General features: G+C 35.3%; 1 protein-coding gene and 2 long non-coding RNA genes across 3 annotated transcripts in view; 2 read left to right on the top strand and 1 right to left on the bottom strand.

The window, feature by feature from the left end:
- Positions 1-11,584, top strand: part of LOC119069473 — a 57,760-nt gene extending 46,176 nt beyond the window's left edge. Inside the window, exon 3 of the long non-coding RNA XR_005086338.1 lies at positions 11,548-11,584. This is a non-coding gene — a long non-coding RNA (uncharacterized LOC119069473). The remainder of the gene's footprint in view (positions 1-11,547) is intronic.
- Positions 1-15,776, top strand: part of LOC119069183 (odorant receptor 94b-like) — a 416,993-nt gene that overhangs the window by 249,374 nt on the left and 151,843 nt on the right. The gene's annotated exons all lie outside the window — the stretch shown is intronic.
- LOC119069461 lies at positions 4,868-5,340 on the bottom strand. The gene is made up of 2 exons (XR_005086335.1): positions 5,139-5,340; positions 4,868-5,075 (listed from the first exon to the last, which is right to left on the bottom strand). It is a non-coding gene; the product is annotated as an uncharacterized LOC119069461 (long non-coding RNA).

Here is a 15,776-nt window from a genome sequence, read left to right as displayed (position 1 = left end):
ATCCATTGAATACTTTCGTATGAGTTATCAACCAATTTCGCTCTAAACATTTTCTTATTGTCCACCATACTTTTACAGAAAAATATTTTTCAGTGAAATATGGTATTATATTACGAAGCCGTTCGAAAAAAAAAGTTCAAAAATATTTTCTTGAATGTTAGAACCAACTTTCAGCAAGCAATTCAATTTGAACCAGAAAAATTGTATTTTAAAATGCATAACTTTAGTGGTGTATCCCTGTTCAGCGTTGTCTCTATATTAAACCATTTTTCCACTTTTAAATAAAATATTCCGTTTTTAAATGGAAAATTCTTTTCTTATTGGCATTTTTTCTGATCAAACAGTACAACGAATGAAGGGTATGGCGAAGCCGAATTGCATTTCTCGTTTAATTATACATTTCAAAAATTGAATTGAAAATTTCTTTTCAAAATCCGATGATATTAACACACATTACCATATCGAATTTAAACGATGTCTTCATTTAAAATGAAATAATTTTAGCTTACCGAGCTATTGACACATTTTAATTAACATTGTCAAACTGCAAATAACTGAAATTAACTGCTGGATACGGGTCAAAAGACAATGCAATTTTTATCAATGATAAGCTAATTATAGGAAACAAACATAGCGGTGAATATTTTATAAGCTCAATCAAACTGAATATTTTTTGTAAGGCCAAGTATACATCATGCTCATTATGCGGTACTCATCAACGTACCCCACTTAAGTTTTCGTTAAGTTGTCGCTAACCTCAATCGATTGAGGTTGACTGAATGCGAATAGCTCGTTCAATTCTACATGTATTACAGCAGTGTTCGTACCTGACATTTACGAGGTCATGAACACGATGTATACAATCATCGATCACCACACCTGTCAAAAATTTCTGTGTCCTAGAATAGTAATTTTCATGCCTTGGGCATAAATTTCGGAATTTTTCTCTTAAATTTACGTCCGGACGCGTCCTCAGCATGAAAAGTTGTCATAAACAAATGCAAACAAATGCAAACAAAAGCCGATAATGTATAAAATCTTTGGCGTAACATCTACATTGTTAACTTTGATAGGTCCAGCGAAAAGAACGTCGAGGACAATCAACGTAAAATAGGCCTAGAAATGTGGTACCAGAAAGTTCTACTCTTTTTGGTACATAATGAACGTTATACCAGAAAGTTCGAGTCATTCAGTAAACAGCAACAGACGAGAAAGCTATTAGACCACTTTATTGGGGTGAATAAAAAAAGGATGGTAATAAACGACCGATAAATTAATTCAATACTACCGATAAAAAATAATAAAATACCGATAGAAATAAGGTACATGTCGATGGCACCTCCACCATTTATGGCGGAGTATTTATCTGTCTGTGAAATTTTATTAGCGTATTATTTTCTAAATGGACTAATTATTAGACGGTGCGAGAGAAGAAAAATAACTCCTAAGTTACCGACACCGTTCCGGCGCCCGGCTCGCATTGCGGCCCTCCGCTTCCGGATCGTTCGGCGTGTCAAAACGCGTTTTATGTACAATGAAAATTGGTATTCGATTCGTAAAAAGTTGAATTCTGTAGGGACTAACTAAACTCCTTTAGGTTACATTTTATAAACGAATGAATTCCCTAAGAATGAATTAAACGCATTTACGTTCCAATTCGTAAAAGGATAAATTCTCTAGGAACCAACAAAACGCCTTTGCGGCCTCAATCTCAACTCATCTCAACAAAATCTTGAGTTGCTCTAAGATTTTCCAGATCACTTAAAAAAAAAACATAGCTAACGCCGACCCGTACGAAACACCTATTCGTATCAAAAGCCTTTAATGTGAAAGTCTTCATTTCTCTTACTTCATTTTCTTCTCTGCTGAAAAACTATTCTTCCTTTTAAATCACTTACATTATCCACTCTTTGCCTTGTTATCATATACAATTAAATTGCCGGAGGCAATATAGACAGCCCCGTACGAAGACAAATTTCATAAATTCCTATTTAAACAGCTATATACCGCTATATTTAACTATATTTCACTGTAAATAAACATTTCACAGAGGAATATGCTATTACATAGCTCTATATGCCTGTATATAGCTCAATATAGCTGTATATAGGTATATATAGATGTCCATATATGGAATCCCTGAAACCCCTCACACTTAACACATTATTTCCATGTTAACAGAAACTCTCTAAGCATCATTTTTCCCACTTTATATCGTTTTACTAAAATCCAATATGGCCGCCGGCAGCCATTTTGTTAGGAGACCGGAAATAGTACCGACGCTTTACATTCGTTAATACCTTTCAAACAAAAAAAAATTCATGAAATTCGGTCAAAATTTACTCGAGATATTGTCAAAATACACCACGTTCACTGTACTTCCGAGTAGCCAGATAAGAGCTCACTCCAAGAGACCTAGCTCACGCTCCGGAGAACATAATTTCATAAAAAAAAAATTCCCTGATTGGTACGGTCAATACCTATCTAATAAAGCTAAAACAGACGAAATGTGTTCAAATGTGGCCGACCTACAAGCAAAAACTGCTTGCCGCCAATTGCCTGTTCCACACCAAGGGGTCTAACTCACGAGTCGGTCATCCGATTTCCATAAACTTTTTTTTTGTCGATCGGTATTGTAAATACCTTTTATTTGACGTATCACTTACAAGTTTAACGTTTAAATTTCCGGAGATATCTTCGAAAAACCGTAAAGCACTTATTGGGCCACAGCTCGGGAGGGGTCGATCCAAAATCACTCATCTTCGAACTTAGCCTGTCTTTTGACATTACCAAACGGAAAAAAAAGAATTTTCAAAATCGGATGCGTTTTACTCAAGTTATCGTGCAGACAGACAGACGGACAGACAGACGGACATTTTTTTTCGCGGATTTGGCATCTCTAGACAACCACAATAGGTTTCCCCTTACTCAGGGAGTCCAATTCGACGTGTTACAAACGTATGCGTAAACCTATAAGACCCCAGTACTTCGTACGGGTCTAATTATGTCGTGGAACTCGCGTCAACTTCGTCGTCAGATGGAAGAGGTGCCAGCGACATGTACCACATTTCTATCGGTATTTTATTATTTTTTATCGGTAAAATTGAATTTTTCTATCGGTCGAATATAATATCCCATAAGAAAATACAATGCAAAACGTAGGATATAGAAAATTCGGTTTTGTGATGATATGTATAAATTTGACGATAATCTTTTTGATGGAGTTTTTGATAAAGTCTAGGGTTTGATAATGGTCAGTTGATACGGCCGAAACCATAGTAAACAATAAAATTAAAATTTTGATGTAAATTAAAAACATAGCTAACGCCGACCCGTACGAAACACCTATTCGTATCAAAAGCCTTTAATGTGAAACTCTTTATTTCTCTTACTTCATACTCTTCTCTACTGCAAAGCTATTCGCCTTTTAAAATCACTTACATTATCCACTCTTTGCCTTGTTATCATATACAAATAAATTGCCGGAGGCGATATAGACAGCCCCGTACGAAGTCAACTTTCATAAATTCCTATTTAAATAGCAGCCATTTTGTTAGGAGACCGGAAATAGTACCGACGCTTTACATTCGTTAATACCTTTCAAAAAAAAAATCATGAAATTCGGTCAAAATTTACTCGAGATATTGACAAAATACTCCACATTCACTGTACGGCCGAGTAACCAGATAAGAGCTCACTCCAAGAGACCCAGCTCACGCTCCGTTGAACATAATTTCATAATTTTTTTTCCCTGATTGCTACGGTCAATACCTATCTAATAAAGCGAAAACAAACGAAATAGTTATGTTCGAACGACAGGAGTTTTTGGAAAAATTGGGCTTCATCTAGTGCGATAAAATACCTTCATTCGATTCCTGTTTCATACAACGTTTTATGCTGAAAACAAACGAGGCATTCAAAACATGTTTTGGTCCTTGTTTTCATGACGAAATTGTCGCAACTGACAAATAAAGTTAGAAATTTCTCTATCGAAAATTACGATTGCTGCATTTGTCAATGAAAACTTGGACCAAAACACGTTTTCTAATGTCTCGTTTGTTTTCAGCATTATGCAATTCAGTGAGCGAATTCCCGAAGACTACAAAACAAACCACAAAAACAAAATTTTCACTAAAAAAACTTAAACTGAAATTGCAATCTACTGACAAACGTGTTATAACTGTCGTAAAAACAGTTGTTCTAACAGTATTCATAACAGTTGTTATTGCATTTGATGAATATATAATTAGATTCTCGCATATGAATTTATTTCAATTACATACACAAATAGCAAGTAAAAATTATTCTACACTATATGCCAAAAAAATGTGTTGTTTTTTTTATAAAGTTGATTGAAAGTGACGAATTTAAATAACAAAATTTGAAGCCTCAAATTCTAAAATTTAAAGGAGATTTGGATTGCCTCTCTGAGAAAAGTCCCGATACTTTTACATGTAAATTGTAACAGCTTCTAGTGAATAATTAAGATGGCGCGCTGGTCGCATGTTGACGATCGTTGGTAATTCTGTAAAGTTTTGACGTATGACGCTTAAAATATTATTAGAAATCCAAATAAAATAAACAAAATTTTAGGAGAGAACCAAATTATGACCGTGTCGATGTATTTTGGGTGCGATACATTTTTTTTCGGACTCATTTAGCGTGCGATAAATTTTTTTTCGCACTGATTTTTGGATGAAATAAAACTGGTTCATATGACACTGCACACAGGCTGCGTATGTATATCGAATTCGCTCACTGAATTGCATAAATGAATTATTTATGTCGGTGTTCGACAAGCCAGCGGTTTTTGAAAAAATGTATACATTTTTTTGGAACAGCTGCATTAAGTTAAATGAGACATTTATTGCGCTTTTTATGAAAAAACTGTAATTCTATCGCATTGATTAACATCTAATTTCGACTGCGTAGACGTAGCCACGGAATGCTGGAGCAGTACATTCAATTACGACGAAATTGGAACCAACACCTCCCTCTTTAACTTTTGCAGTGGAATAACGTGAGTCCAGCATATCGTCTATTTTAATATAGCTTATAGGTGCGGTATATTCTCCCTAGAGTTATTTAGTTGAAAATGGTGTCACGGAAATTTAAAAAAATCTTTCACTTTCACTTACGTCTTCTGGATACCTGACTTGTCTCGCTTTCGATGATCCCTCCAATGCGTTTAGTGAAAATGTATTACCTTTAAACATCAAGGGTCCCCCTGATGTTCCTTCTTCGTGAACCGTTGTTAAGCAGTTACATATTGAAATTATAATTAAAAGAATCAAAACTATAAAACTTTTCATTTTGTTTCAACCAGATTGAGTGACACAATTAAAATGAAATTAAAATTGGAAGACACAATGACTATATTTATACACACAAAAGTATGACACAATCATGTACGAAGAAAAGAAAAGAACGAAACACCTGAACAATTGAACAGCAGAATTAATATAAGGTAAAGTATCGCGGTTCGACTAGAGGTGTGCGCCGGCTTTGAAAACGTCGGCGGCGGTGCGCCGAGTGTTGAGAAGTCGGCGGCGGTGCGCTGAAAGGAAATTAGAGTCGGCGGCGGCGGCGTTTTCGGCGCGCCGAAATCTTTAATATTTATTCTTAAAATTTAAATTTTAGTTTTTTTCTAATCTAATATCAATTCATTAAAAATGTCGGGGAAACTGGAAATACTTTTTAGTTAATTAACTAATGTTTGACGTACAATGGAAACTCGAAACGTTTACAGGATTTTTAATTGACTTTCTTAAAAGGCGCCTAAGACCTGGAAGGGTCAAAGTCTCGATACCGACTAACGAAAGATTTGTACCACAAAGGCTTGCAAAACATTCTTTAAATCGGGTTTTCATTGTGAGGCCATAATAGGACATTTTTGTACAGAAACAGAAAAATGTGCTAGACGTCAAGATCTACATTTTTCTCTATTCTCCACGGTGAAAAATCGATTTGAAGAATGGATTGGCCAGAAATATGTCACTAAGTCTTACGAAAATTCAATTCAATTTTTAGTGTTAATCGATTATTGCGCTGTATCAACATTTCTAAAAATTCCTTCGAGTGAGAGTGGTTGATATCTAGTGCCAGATAATTTCATTAAAAACGTTTGTGTTTTTCTCCAATGTGTATACCTTCGAAACGTATTTATCGAGGGGTATATAAATAATGGTGGTACAACTCAAAATTCAAAATTATTTAGTGGAATTTACAAAATGTTTGGTAGAGATTATATCTAGTTCAATGACATAAAATTATTAAATCATTGATCTAGTTGTTATTTTATCACGTTATTTTGAAGCTTCAGATTTGAACTAGAACCTAGAAATTTCATTGTTTAATAACCAAATAGAGTTTCTGACATGGCCTGAAAACCTATCTGAAATCTTAAATTTTTGAAAGGACAACTAATCGACAAATCTTTAAACAGAAAGAGGAATTTTATGTCTTCAAGACATTGCCTAGTGTCGTTTGTACGGAGCATATAAAAGGAATATTTTTGTAAAAAATTGATTAATGTAATATTTCGCCTCTAGGTTCGACAAGAATTTTGAAAATCTGAGTTTCAACTCGATTGTTGACTTGGAAGATATGTATGCGGGATTGCGGGAATTGGTTTAGACTATGGGAACAATTAATTTTCTACGAAACTAGCCTAATTATGTTAATTTTAATGTTAATTTCAATTAATTATTAAGGTTTTAATCGAATTCCGGCTTCGACATTTTGGATTGCGCAATGATAATTCCCTCTCCGAGCTGATGCATAATGCACGGTTTACCACACAAAGACATATAAAAGACTATTTCTTCCATGAACTGTCGTCAGACGAAGCGTCAACAAACGTAATTTCTTTAAGGCCTTTTGAGTGAAGAAAATAAGGTTATTTACACTGCACATATGAAACCACAGCAGAGTAAAATAAACCAGGCAAGAACGCTTGATTTTACGTTAGGGACCTGAATTATACAGGGACCAGCAGAAAATGTATACTAGATTTCTGGCAGTTCATCCCTACAGTAGCCTTTTATTTTGCGAATAAATTTTTTTCGATTTATGTCAGTGTTCATTTGAGTTCCTTTTCATACAGCTAGCGTACACATCGTGTTCGTGTACTTATGAAAATTTTACATTCAAGCTCATATACCCAAAGTATATAAACAATGTGTTTATATACTTTGCGTATACCCGCTACGAGAAAATTGTCGATCACGATCACGAACACCATCACAAACGCGGTATATGAGGTATCAATGGAAAGTTTGGATAACGTACGTTATAGAGAGCATATTAGTTGCACACAATGACATAATGACTATTATGTCATTGGTTGCACATCAGCAGCCATCACTGCCGACACTATCTATCACAGACTTTGACTCCTTTCACCCAACTTCCATTTTTATAACATATATTAGTAGATGTTTATCTAACTGGACATGCCCTGAAAGTACTTGACATATGACATCAGCTTTCCAGCGAACGAACTCACATCCAGATCGACCATATTTAACGACCGTAAAATGAATCCAAAAAACACCCATTCATCGACCTTTGAAGGACTGCTACCAGCAACTAATGGTGGCTAGAGACTATTTGACACGTAATTTAAATTAGCCTCAGCAACGCACAGCTGCCGAATAGAGTTCTATTTTGTATAAATTCATTCCTCTGTTTAGAGTACCATTCTTTAAGAGTGTTGGTGGCATATGAATTAGATATTTATACTACTAGAACTGTAATACGGTATCTCAGTTCTCGATGCCGTTTTACAGTTCTCAGTAGCATAAATATCTAATAAAGCATGTGTTTTTGCCATGTTACTAGGCTTTAGTAGTCCATCTGATATTAGACCACATAGCATGGCAACAAACCTTCTTTCTTTTTTCTTTTCGTTCGCCTAATTGCTTCTATTTGAAATATGAGCTTAAAACTATCCATTTACAGTACCCACTTCGTTTTCGGTCACCACAATAAAATTTAATTCGCTCGATAAATTTTCCATGTGCCCTGTCAGTTCAGTTCCCTTGAGGCATGTGACTATTATATCACCGAAACGAATAGAAATTCTATTCTCTTCCTCTATTTACATCTTTGGAAGCAGAAAGCGAAAAAGATGATAATAATATAAAATCTTGTGAAAATACATGTGGCCTTGGCCAGTCATATAAAATAAGCGACAACAGTTGCTTTATGATATCGTTTTTGGCAACAAATACGAACGCTCAAGAAAAGATATTGAAGTAATAATAAATATGAAAATTCGCCTAATAGAATATTCGTCGCGTGCTAAACATCCACACGATTAGGCACTCATTCAATCTGAAAGCGAAAAGAAAACAGTTTGCAAAAATATATATAAATAAGAATGTGGAAATTGGTATATACAGCCCAGTGGATTTGTTTATCGCTCTGTGTTTATGTGGAAATTTTACCGCACAAATAAACACCTTTTGACTAACATTACATACGGCAGCAGTTGATCGTCTTCGAGCTCCGAAATGCCGGAATCTAATCTAATATTTATTGACAGCGATAGCATTATTCTCAGCAGTATGTATATCATCAGTTTGTCGATATCCCAAAAATAGTGATTTATGCAACAAGTTGCGAAAAGTGATTGTTTTTGTCACAAATATGTTTATCACATCTAGTGACAAAAATAACCACTTTTCACAACCTGTTGCATACAACGTTTCATGTACGTTCTTTGCAAAATCAAATTCGTGCAAAATACTACCATCTCATTAACACCAGAAGACCAGAAGGAAACCCATAAAAACTTGACAAATCCTTCAAATTCTAGAACTGATAGCATGGTATACCATGTAAAGTGGTGGAACTTTAGGAACTAACATAATATAGCCTCAACAATCCCAAAAGTCCAGAAGGTAACCCAATAGAACCTTAGATATCCTTCATAATACTTACGTTCTAGAGCTGGGAACATATTGTGCAAGTGCAGTGACATAATTTTAGGAACTGACCCACTACCAACTCAACAGTTCAATAAATCATGAAGAGAATCCAAAAAAAACTCAGAGATCCTTCAAAATCTTTAAATTCTAGAACAAGTAGCATGTTTCCGTGAAAATATGAAACTCGGTTACGCCTTGAGCTACTAAAATTTACAGAAAATACAGCTTTCGGTCGATTGTCATGGAAATACGTGTGATTATTTACTCTAAATAAATAATAAATTCGATGTATTTTTACATGAAGAACATGTGGTAACTTCACTGTTACGGACATATTTCCGAAACGAGCTGCACGATTTCAATAAATAAAAAACGAACACGTACAGTGAACGACATCTCAAATGTCTCACTGTCATTTTTTCAGAGAATGTCATTGTGAATTTGCAATGACACAATAAAATTCGCAGAAAAATTTGACAGTGAGACATTTGAGGTGTCGTTCACTGTAGCTCTTTAAATTCTCTATAAACCTTTTGAAGAAAATTTTTCTATCGGTTTCAGAGATTTTCCTTTGAGAAAAAAATATTTTTCGACTTTGACCAATTTTTTCCGCCATTTTGGATTCAAATGTCAAAAAATAAATTTCACCAATTTTAATTTTAGACTTTTCTCTATAACTTATCCTTTGGAAGTGGATTGATATCTCTTCTCGCTTACAAATGAAAAATCATAGAAAAAAAGGACTTAACAGCCGCTCACCAGAGAACCATTGAGCTGCCGTCTTGGCCCCACATCAATTTAGAATGAGGAATCGATACGGAACCAAGGCTGTATACTTTGGGGAGGTCACGCGGATGCAGATACGCGGGTTACACACCACGTTTCATACAAAAAATTCAGCACGGCATACAAATTCAATTTTGGTGAATTTGTTTGTATGGAAAAGGTGTGTTCCCGCGTATCTAATAAAATGGCGATCTGCGTGACCTTCCCAAAGTATACAGCCTTGTACGGAACAACCTACAATCATCGTTATAACGATTTTCTAAGATGCACGATTTTTTGCCTAAGCAGGTTCACTAAAACGTTTAATATAATATATTTCGAAGGTGATTAAGGTGATTAAGCTCATTATTTTACAAGAAAACCATAAATTAAGATTGGCTCACCTAGTTTGTGTATATTACGTAGGTGGAAGCACCGGGTTTCAGGGGGTGTCGAACATTTAGTTTTTTCATGTTGCAGATATTGCAGTGTCAAATTCTGTCCAAGATGTGACATATTTGCAAGGAATTGACCTTTTTCACAAAGTATAATCAGCGTAACCTTCGTAAAAAGAATCTTGAATCTGACAAGAGCACGTGTCCCAACGTGTAAAAAACAAATGTTCAAAAACCCCTGCTGAACCGTGGCGATCCTCTTGTCAAACGGACAGTACATAAACAAATTCCATCATTTATTAAAACATTTGTTTCTATTTTCAAACATGAGCAAAGTGCCTGCTCATTTTCACTGCACATACGTTGACGTTAAGGTTCTCTGTGGATGATTTTTGACATTTCGAATAACCTTGGACTTGACCTATACAGAAGTCCTTTGACAGTGATAAAAAGTACGTCAATATACCACTGCAATATACTGCACGAAAACGTGAACATTTTGTTACGGAATTGCATAAAGATAAATTTTCAAAACAAAAATTCTCTGTTAGAATAAACGTTGTGGAAATTATTTGTATAATGAAATCGGATGTTATATAAAAAAACGCGATAAAACTTTTATGTTTATGGCAGACGGTGTATATAGGAATTTTGCAACTGTTGTTTATAAGATACAGTGGCTTAAGATGATTTATTATTATAGATAGGTAGTAAACTGACTTGACGTTTCTGGAGCTGGAAGCTATGTGGTATTATTACATAGTCTTGTAATGACAGATTCGTTAATGTTTTCATATTTTAGGATATGAAGGAGATAAGAATATAAAAAAATGAGATAGGAAAAATGTCTTGTACATTTATGTATGCATTTTTTTACTCCAGCTGGTCTACCAACAAAAACCACACCGAAGGATTACCGACTACCATTTGCTCATTTCCTTTCTCGAGTTTTCACCGGACATTTACTTTGCATATACTGCTAGACGTGTTACATTATTTCGTCGAAACGATAACCCTTCGAGGGTTCCAATTCGAAGAGTTAGCACAGTTTTCGAACAGTTGAGGCTGCGAACCACAATTTTGTTATAACGGACTGAAACTGGACAGAGTGTGTATTTGGCTGTTGACGTAGTCTATGTACGCCCATAATATGTGTCTCTGCATCAAAGACACTCTTTAGCTCGTGTTTTGATTGCGTTTGTTCGTATACCAGCTGGAGAATTCCGTTGGAACAAAGGACTGCACTTGAAAGATTGAATTGTGGCTGAAAGATTGACTCGTGGAGATTTAATCAGGTCGTGGAGATTTAAAGAATTTCTGATTTAATAAGACATAGGACGTTCACATCTTATCTTAATGAACGAGGGGTAGCCCCAAAAGAGTGACACCAATGTGTAGGAAATAATTTGGACTTTGAAAGTTACTTGAAACCTAATTATATGTTCTAATTTCAGACAAAAATTCAGCACAAACAGACGAAGAAAAGCAGCGTGAACGACAACGCAACGAACGAGAAATAAAAAACGCTGAAATCGAGGCTCAAAATATTAAGGTGAGTTTACCTCTGTCTGCCTTTACGCAGAAATTGAGTGTGTAATTACTCTTCCAAAACAGCGTGAACGAGATGCCAGAGAAGCTCGCCAATTAAATCGTGAAATTCGTGCTCAAGAACGCCATTATCAAGCCGAGTCAAAAAAGCAAAAAGAAGCTGCAGAAACAATATCACAAGTTCACACACAGTTCGGCCAACACTATAAAGGTTCTTCCAGTGAACGCACATCGTCGGCATCCACACCACCGTCAAAGTCACCTAGAGATTCAGTCGAGCGTAATATACTACCGCTGTCCACTTCCGAAAAGGATAAATATAGCGATCAATTATTGTCATCGTCCAGTCAAACAACTTCGGAAAGCTTACGACAGGATAATAGCAACTACAGCAGAAACGTAAATACTTTTCCAATCAACCATTTCCCGATTGAATTCAGAAATTTATTTCACAATTTTTAGGATCACACAAGCACAACGACTTCACCACAAACCGTCACGGGAACACCGCCATCCTACCATTCGCAAACAGTGGCGGGTCCACCGATACCATTTGCAGTAGCAACTTTGGCTACGGTTGCACCAATATTACCACTTGGTGTAACAACTTTGCGCGATGATTCCACGGAAAGTGATCAGTCTATGACTTATTCACATTCACAGCCGGATGCATTACATCGATTCATGTGAGTTGAATTATAATTGTCAGAATAAGGAAAGAATTTTTGCAGCTTTTCTCGTAAGATATAAATGACGAATGATGATGCTCTCATACATGCACGCACATCCAACATTATCCTTTTCGAAAAAATGTCGGTAACAGAAATTAGAGCTTTTCTGGGGAGCTTTAAAGCTTCTTTTATGGTGTGATACTTGAATTGAATTTCAATGGGTTGTTGAAAATGTACAAAGGCAAAACCAACATGAACTTTTCCTTGAGCTTTCGATTTAGTAGTGGGTTAAGTCTTGACTGAATGTATTTGGTTTTTACAAGGTTTGCAAGCATAGAATGTTTGAATGACAAATACTCGACTCCACCAAGGACAGTTCGAATTTTCATTGACGCAAAAGCTCTCTGAGTGCAATTGGTATGGATGTATTCAAGTTTTATTAATTTTAGAATCACGAAAAGAGCAGAACAAACACTAGGAAAGAAACAGTATTTCACTTCCGGTAATTTTTTTGTTTGAGATGTAAACACAAAATCTTTTTCATCGCAAAATTGTTTAATCTTCCATATGCAATTTCAATAATTGAAGCTACTAGACATACTCTTGGAACAGACTCTATACATTTTTCTTCAAGAACCTTTTTGTTAAATATTCTTTTTCACATGTTATATTACAATGTAAAACCCAGCATAATTGGCGACATAGGCAATTCAAAATTGCTCGTGTTTTTTCTACGAATATCTAAATGCATAAACGCGACACGTTGAACTAGCGAATTATAAGAAAAGTTAAATTTCATTGAATCAACTTTGTTTTGCATAATGTGATTTTTAATACTTCAAAGGAAACAACATTTTTACTTCAGCCTATTGAAATGAAGCGTAGTCAATGAAATTTCATTTCTTTTCTAATTTGCTAATTGAACATGTCTCACTCCTGCATTTAGATGAGCATATTTTAAACAAAAAGACAATGGGGAGACACTTCTCTCAAAAATCTATTCAAACTGGCCTCGCATGGTAATTTATCCGTTAGAAAAGGTAGCGGGACATTTCTACACGTTCAATATGGTCAGGAACGATATTATTATTCAAAAAACGATATTGTCGTTGGATTCACCTAAATTCGTCTAAATAAAATGCAAAATATTAAAATATTTATTGTCTGGACGATTTAGATTAAGATTGGCTCCCCTAATATGTGTTTATCACGTCAGATGTGTTTATCACGTCTCAGGTGTGTTTGAAATTTGGGTTTTTCATGTTGGTATTACATTGTCAAATTTTGTTCAAGATCTTAAATTTGTGATTTCACCTTTTTCACCAAGCAATCTGCGCAACCTTGCTATAAAAAACTTGAATTTGACAACGCTTGGCAACGTGTAAAAAAACAGCAAAGGAAAATTTAGAAGGTATAGTGGCGGACTTTCGAATAAAAGAATTTATGCGAAACATGCTTTCCATACGAAACATGTTTTCCATTCGAAACATGTTTTCCATTCGAAACATGTTTTCCATGCGAAATATGCTTTCCATGCTAAACATGCTTTCCATGCGAAACATACCTTCCAATCGAAATATGTTTTCCATTCGAAATATCTTTTCCATTCGAAATATGTTTTCCATTCGAAACATGTTTTCCATGGAAAACAAAATATCTTTTCATACAATCGCTAAACCGAACTGGTGTGCATATGTTATTTTGCGACCAGCTGGTATATATACAATTCCAAATGGAACCAGCTGGTGCAAAATAACGTATGCAGTATGCACACCAGTTCGGTTTAGCGATTGTAGAAAATTGTTTTTTTTTTTCCATTTTCAAATTTTGCGCTGCATCGACGTTACTTTATACTCTTCCATATCCTTTGCATGAAATGTCAACCGACACATACATTTGCATTAAAAAACAACGAATACACTCTCTTTAGTTTTATTGTTAGCGAAAATAAACAAACCACTGTGGCCATTTTTATCTAACTCCTGATTATAAAATTAACTGAGTTTGTTTGTTTACATGGACCAACTGATCAAACCAGCTGAATCAAAATAGAACACAAAATTGAAAGTCGGCCACTGTATGGTCGTAACATAAAATTTGATGCGCGATTTACCATTTCCCTCACAAAAAACACGTCGTTATCGTCATTAACATAGTGCAGTTTAGCATCAAAAATAATGCACATTTTTTACACGGAAATCTTCGTTCACTTGCCATTACCACACAGTGTGGATACATAAAATCGTGAAACATAATTAACGAAGTTTCAAAAGAAAAACATTTGTTTAGCGTTACGGAAGTACCTATTCGTATAAGTTACGGTCTTCTATGTCGTTCATAATAAAACATCCCATCCCATACCTAAATAAATGTCCATTGTATTATGTAAACAAATGCAATGATTCTACCTTTTTGCTCGAATTAACAACACTAATGATGTTTGATGTTTGCATAACGAGGGTGTGTAAATTCTTTAACGAAAATATGACAAAGACCACGTGAAAAGGACACATATCGCACCATTCACATTGCTGGGCGAGCCGCTTAATTTTCACCCATTACCACAAACATGTAACATGAAACGCTCATTCATAAAACGGAGCTTTAATGTTGAAAGTTGGAAAAAGCACTCCAATGTCCGGTTCCACGTATATACATGTATACTATGTTCCTCTCATCGCTTTTAATTCAAAATTCCGAAATTTGCTGTCTCTTTTTAATAACTGTTACTATTATTATATTGACGCAAAAAAAAGCTGCCGCGTACATATTTTCTTGCTCGTATCATCGTCGTGTTTACACTTACCTATATTATGATAGAAAAAGAAATCGTTCAGCCTGATTTTAGCCGCACTGCAGATGTGATGAAGCAACAGGGTGCTTACTAAAGCGAGAATTTATTACACCACAAAGTCAATTCTGAAAGCAATCTATTTTGTTAACCGTTGATGGTGCCACGGTCGAGGTGGAACATACGTAGAAAATGTTAGTTTGAATTAGAAAAAAAAAAGTTCCAACCGCCAGCTTTTATGAAATCACCTGTGATTCGAGGATCAAGAGAACCTATAGATTTTACAACCGCTCAAACATTTCTGTGTATATAACTGCCGATGTGTATGTATTCGTTGGTGTAATCTTATCCCCCACGTGTTCGAGTAAACATATAGAACGGAGGAAAATGTGCTTATGTGTACAATTTTCATTGTTTGGCTGCAAAATACATTTGTTTTATTTTTTGCTCCTGTATGTTATTGGATATGTTGCCGATAACAACATTACATTTGGGTATAGTTTGGGTGGTTATTACTTGTATATAGACTGTGCTCTGGGGCATAGTTTTTTGGTTTGCATACTAAAGGCGCATTGCAGTTCACAGAATAGGAAATTTTGTGTCAGAATTACATTTTTTTACCCGCAAAATTGATCGAACTCATCCTAACTCATTCATGTCCTCGATGTCGTTT

The sequence above is a fragment of the Bradysia coprophila genome, chromosome II (assembly GCF_014529535.1).
Source record: "Bradysia coprophila strain Holo2 chromosome II, BU_Bcop_v1, whole genome shotgun sequence".
Lineage (NCBI taxonomy): Eukaryota > Metazoa > Arthropoda > Insecta > Diptera > Sciaridae > Bradysia > Bradysia coprophila.
Note: the sequence above shows the minus strand (reverse complement) of the source record. Positions and strands in the feature narration are given on the sequence as shown.